The sequence below is a fragment of the Chiloscyllium punctatum genome, chromosome 12 (genome assembly GCF_047496795.1).
Source record: "Chiloscyllium punctatum isolate Juve2018m chromosome 12, sChiPun1.3, whole genome shotgun sequence".
NCBI lineage: Eukaryota > Metazoa > Chordata > Chondrichthyes > Orectolobiformes > Hemiscylliidae > Chiloscyllium > Chiloscyllium punctatum.
In genome coordinates this window covers 36,684,644-36,690,713 of record NC_092750.1, presented here as the reverse complement: position 1 = coordinate 36,690,713, position 6,070 = coordinate 36,684,644, and positions in this window count along the sequence as shown.

Sequence of the window (6,070 nt, the reverse complement as noted above, 5' to 3'; positions counted from 1 at the left end):
TGCTACACTTAGGGAGCCTTTTTTTTGCATTATCCGTAAGAGATGGTAAAATGAGGCTTGAGGGTATGTCATATCACATCTCTGCTGGAATTGTCCTGCTGTTGGGACTGGTGTACCCAGGGATAGAGGAGTCTGGGATATTGGCTGTAAACTTTGAGTCAGACTTACACGACTCATCCACAGGATAGTTCTATTAATTAGTAAAACGGTCCCTGCAGGGTTGACTGGGTGAATTGGGTAGAGTCATAGAGATGTACAGCATGGAAACAGACCCTCCTGTCCAACCCGTCCATGCCAACCAGATATCCCAACCCAATCTAGTCCCACTTGCTAGCATCTGACCCATCTCCCTCCAACCCTTCCTATTCATATACCCATCCAAATGCCTCTTAAATGTTGCAACAGTACCAGCCTCCACCACTTCCTCTGGCAGCTCATTCCATACACATATAACCCTCTGTGTGAAAATGTTGCCCCTTAGGTCTCTTTTTTTTATATTTTTCCCCTCACCCTAAGCCTATGCCCTCTCGTTCTGGATTCCCCAACCCCAGGGAAAAGACCTTGTCTATTTATCCTATCCATGCCCCACATAATTTTGTAAACCTCTATAAGGTCACCCCTCAGCCTCTGACACTCTAGGGAAAACAGCCCCAGCCTGTTCAGCCTCTCCCTGTAGCTCAAATCCTGCAAATCTGGCTACATCCTTGTAAATCTTTTCTGAACCCTTTCAAGTTTCACAACATCTTTCTGATAGGAAGGAGACCAGAATTGCACGCAATATTCCAACAGTGGCCTAATCAATGTCCTGTAGAGCCGCAACATGACCTCCCAACTCCTGTACTCAATACTCTCTGACCAATAAATGAAAGCATACCAAATGCCTCCTTCACTATCCTATCTACCTGTAACTCCACTTTCAAGGAGCTATGAACCTGCACTCCAAGGTCACTTTGTTCAGCAACACTCTCTAGCTTGAAATACTGAAACACACAACCATCTGCTGTTAATTGCAGAACTCAAACATTCATTGTAGATTGACTTTTGAATGACAAATATAACTTGATTACAAAATTCTGATCACCAAACTATCCATTAGGAATAGCAACCAATCAATAATGCAGTCCTGTACACCAAGTTCACAGGCACAATTGCCCACAAAATGCAAATGTTTTTACTTTTATAAAGTCACTTCATGGGATGTGGGTTCACTGGCCAAGCCAGCCTTTATTGCCCATCTCTAGTTAGCCTTGAGAAGGTGATGGTGAGCCGCCTTCTTGATCTGCAACAGTCTGTTTGTTATTGTTCCAGTACAGTGCTGTTAGGAAGGGAATTCCAGGATTTTGACCCAGTGACAGTGAATAAACGATGACATTGTTCCAAATCAAAATAAATAGGAACTTGCAGGTGCTGTTGTTACTACACATCTGCTGCCCAAGTCGTCCTCAATGGGAAAGATCACATATTTCAAAGATACTGTTGAAGAGGGTTTTGTGAGTTCCTACAATGCTCCATGTAGATGGCACGCATTACTGCTAATGTAAATCAGTGATAGACAAGATTTTTAAGGTAGCAAATGGGGTGATAAACAATGATGTCGCTTGATCCTGGATGGTGTCAAGCTTCTTGAGTGATGTTGGAACTGCACTCATTCAGGCAACTGGTAGTTCTGGTTTTATTTGGCTTCTTCCTTTCTGTACCACTAAGCTGTAACTGGACCATTTCAGAAAGCAGTTAAGAGGCAACCATATTTGTATGTATCTTAAGCAGCTGATTTCCTCCCTGCTGAAGAGCAGTAAACAAGATATTTAACAATAGAATTGTAGAGATGTACAGCACAAAAACAGACAGTTTGGTCCAACTCATCCAGACCGACCAGATATCCTAAATTAATCTAGTCCCATTTGCCAGCACTTTGCCCATATCCCTTAAACCTTTCCTATTCATATACCCATCCAGATGCCATTTTAAATGTTAGAATTGTATCAGCCTCCATCACTTACTTTTGGCAGCTCGTTCCATACATGCACCATCCTTTGCATGAAAAAGTTGCCCCTTTTGGTCCCTTTTAAATCTTTCCCCTCTCACCCTAAGTCTATGGCCTCCAGTTCTGGACTCTCCCACCCCAGGGAAAAGACTTTGTCTATTTACCCAAACCATGCCCTTCATGATTTTATAAGCCTCTGTAAAGTTACCCCTCAGCCTCTGATGCTCCAGAGGAAATAGCCCAAGCCTCTTTCCCCCATAGCTCAAACTCTCCAACCCTGGCAACATCCTTAAATTTTTTTCTGAACCCTTTCAAGTCTCACAACATCTTTCCTCTAGGATGGAGACCAGAATTGCAGACAATATTCAAAAAGTGGCCTCACCAACTTCCTGTACTCCATCCTCTCACCATATTAAATGCTGCCCTCATTATCCTAGCAACCTGAGACACTAATTTCAACGAACTATGAACCTGCACTCTAAGGTCTCTGTTCAGTAACACTCCCCAGGACCTTTCCATTAAGTGTATAAGTCCTGCTCTGATTTGCCTTTCCAAATGGCAGCACTTCATATTTATTTAAACTCCATCTGCCACTCCTCAGCCCATTTGATCAAGATCCTGTTGTAATCCACTATATTACTGAAACTAGCAGATTTATTAATTACCAATATTTAAATTCCTAGTTTCTGGTGAGCATCCAGTGTCCAAGTCTGAGTTACTCGTCATTGCCATTGGAAAGCCACTTAACTTGGTGAGATAGCTGGTACACAATTCAAAATAATGCTAGCAACATAAAAGGGAAGACCTTTTAGAACAGAGATAAGGAGAAACTTCTTCAGCCAGAGTGGTGACTCTGTGGAATTCACTGCCACCGAAGACTGTGGAGGCCAGGCCATTAAGTACATTTAAGATGGAAATCGAGAAGTTCTTGATTGTCAAGGGTTACAGGGAGAAAGCAGGAGAATGGGGTTGAGAAATTTATCAGCTGTTATTGAATGGTGGAACAGACTTGGTGGGCATTTTCCCAGAACTACCTATAATGGTTTAATAGTCTAATTTCTGCTCCTGTGTGTTATGACCATAGGGTCATCAATGAAAGTTTTTTAAAAAAAATTAATTGTTCAGAATCTTAAAACATGAAATTGGCAGTAAAATAGTGATGCAAAAGGGGTGACTAATTCACCATTGCCAACATTCTATCACACTGCATCCTACATTACCTTTGTATGGTGTTGGTGTATCTTTTTCTTCAGATGAAGGTTTATTGTTTCAAAATATCCTTTTGAAAGTAAGGCTGGCTGGTTGAAGTTAGAGTCAGATGTACAGCATGGAAACAGACCCTGCGGTCCAACCCGTCTATGCCGACCAGATATCCCAACCCAATCTCGTCCCACCTGCCAGCACCCGGCCCATATCCCTCCAAACCCTTCCTACTCATATAGCCGTCCAAATGTCTCTTAAATGTTGCAATCGTACCAGCCTCCACCACATCCTCTGGCAGCTCATTCCATAAATGTACCACCCTCTGCATGAAAACGTTGCCCCTTATGTCTCTTTTGTACCTTTCCCCTCTCACCCTAAACCTATGCCCTCTAGTTCTGGGCTCCCCGACCCCAGGGAAAAGACTTTGTCTATTTATCCTCTCTATGCTCCTCAATTTTGTAAACCTCTATAAAGGTCACCCCCTCAGCCTCCAGGGAAAACAGTCCTAGCCTGTTCAGCCTCTCCCTGCAGCTCAGATCCTCCAACCCTGGCAACATCCTTGAAAGGGTTCAGAAAAGATTTACAAGTTTCACAACATCTTTCCGACAGGAAGGAGACCAGAATTGCACGCAATATTCCAACAGTGGCCTAACCAATGTCCTGTACAGCCGCAACATGACCTCCCAACTCCTGTACTCAATACTCTGACCAATAAAAGAAAGCATACCAAAGACCACCTTCACTATCCTATCTTCTTGCGACTCCACTTCCAAGGAGCTATGAATCTGCCCTCCAAGATCTCTGTTCAACAACACTCCCTAGGACCTTACCATTAAGTGTATAAGTCCTGCTAAAATTTGCTTTCCCAAAATGCAGCACCTCACATTTATCTGAATTAAACTCCATCTGCCAGTTCTCAGCCTATTGGCCCATCTGTTCCAGATCCTGTTGTAATCTGAGGTTTTTTTTTTAGATTCGATTAGATTACTTACAGTGTGGAAACAGGCCCTTCAGCCCAACAAGTCGACACCAACCCTCCGAACGTTGTCCACTACACCTCCAATTTTGGTGTCATCTGCAAACTTACTAACTGTATCTCCTATGCTTGCATCCAAATCATTTATGTAAATGACAAAAAGTAGAGGGCTCAGCACCGATCGTTGTGGCACTCCACTGGTCACAGGTCTCCAGTCTGAAAAACAACCCTCCTCCACCACCACCCTCTGTCTTCTACCTTTGAGCCAGTTTTGTATCCAAATGGCTAGTTCTCCCTGTATACCATGAGATCTAACCTTGCTAATCAGTCTCCCATGGGGAACCTTGTTGAATGCCTTGCTGAAGTCCATATAGATCACATCTACTGCTCTGCCCTCATCAATCCTCTTTGTTACTTCTTCAAAAAACTCAAATCAAGTTTGTGAGACCTGATTTCCCACGCACAAAGCCATGTTGACTATCCCGAATCAGTCCTTGCCTTTCCAAATAAGTGTACATCCTGTCCCTCAGGATTCCCTCCAACAACATTCCCACCACCAAGGGGAGGCTCACTGGTCTATAGTTCCCTGGCTTGTCCTTACCGCCCTTCTTAAACAGTGGCACCACATTTGCCAACCTCCAGTCTTCCAGCACCTCACCTGTGACTATCGATAATATAAATATCTCAGCAAGAGGCCCAGCAATCACTTCTCTAGCTTCCCAGAGTGTTCTTGGGTACACCTGATCAGGTCCTGGGGATTTATCCACCTTTAACTGTTTCAAGGCATCCAGCACTTCCTCCTCTGTAATCTGGATATTTTTGCAAGATGTCACCATCTATTTCCCTACAGTCTATATCTTCCATATCCTTTTCCACAGTAAATACTGATGCAAAATATTCATTTAGTATCTCCCCCATTTTCTGTGCTCTACACAAAGGCCGCCTTGCTGATCTTTGAGGGGCCGTATTCTCTCCCTAGTTACCCTTTTGTCCTTAATATATTTGTAAAAACCCTTTAGATTCTCCTTAATTGTATTTGCCAACACTATCTCATATCCCCGTTTTGCCCTCCTGATTTCCCTTTTAAGTATACTCCTACTTCCTTTATACTCTTATGGATTCACTTGATCTTTCCTGTCTATACCTAACATATGCTTCCTTCTTTTTCTTAACCAAACCCTCAATTTCTTTAGTCATCCAGCCTTCCCTTTCACCCTGACAGGAATATACTTCCTCTGGATTCTTGTTCTCTCATTTCTGAAGGCTTCCCATTTTCTAGCCATCTCTTTACCTGCGAACATCTGCCTCCAATCAGCTTTCGAAAGTTCTTGCCTAATACCGTCAAAATTGGCCTTTCTTCAATTTAGAACTTCAACTTTTAGATCTGGTCTATCCTTTTCCATCACTATTTTAAAACAAATAGAATTATGGTCGCTGCCCCAAAGTGCGCCCCTACTGACACCTCAGTCACCTACCCGGTCTTATTTCCCAAGAGTAGGTCAAGTTTTGCACCTTCTCTAGTAGGTACATCCACATACTGAATCAGGAAATTGTTTTGTACATACTTAACTCCTCTCCATCTAATCCTTTAACATTATGGCAGTCCCAGTCAAATATGGTAGTTATCTCCTACCATAACTACCCTGTTATTCTTACAGATAGCTGAGATCTCCTTAGAAGTTTGTTTCTCAATTTCCCTCTGACTATTGGTGGGTCTATAATACAATACCAATAAGGTGATCATCCCTTTCTTATTTCTCAGATCCACCCAAATAACTTCCCTGGATGCATTTCCAGGAATATCCTCCCTCAGCACAGCTGTAATGCTATCCTTTATCAAAAACACCACTCCCCCTCCTCTCTTGCCTCCCTTTCTATCCTTCCTGTAGCATTTGTATCCTGGAACA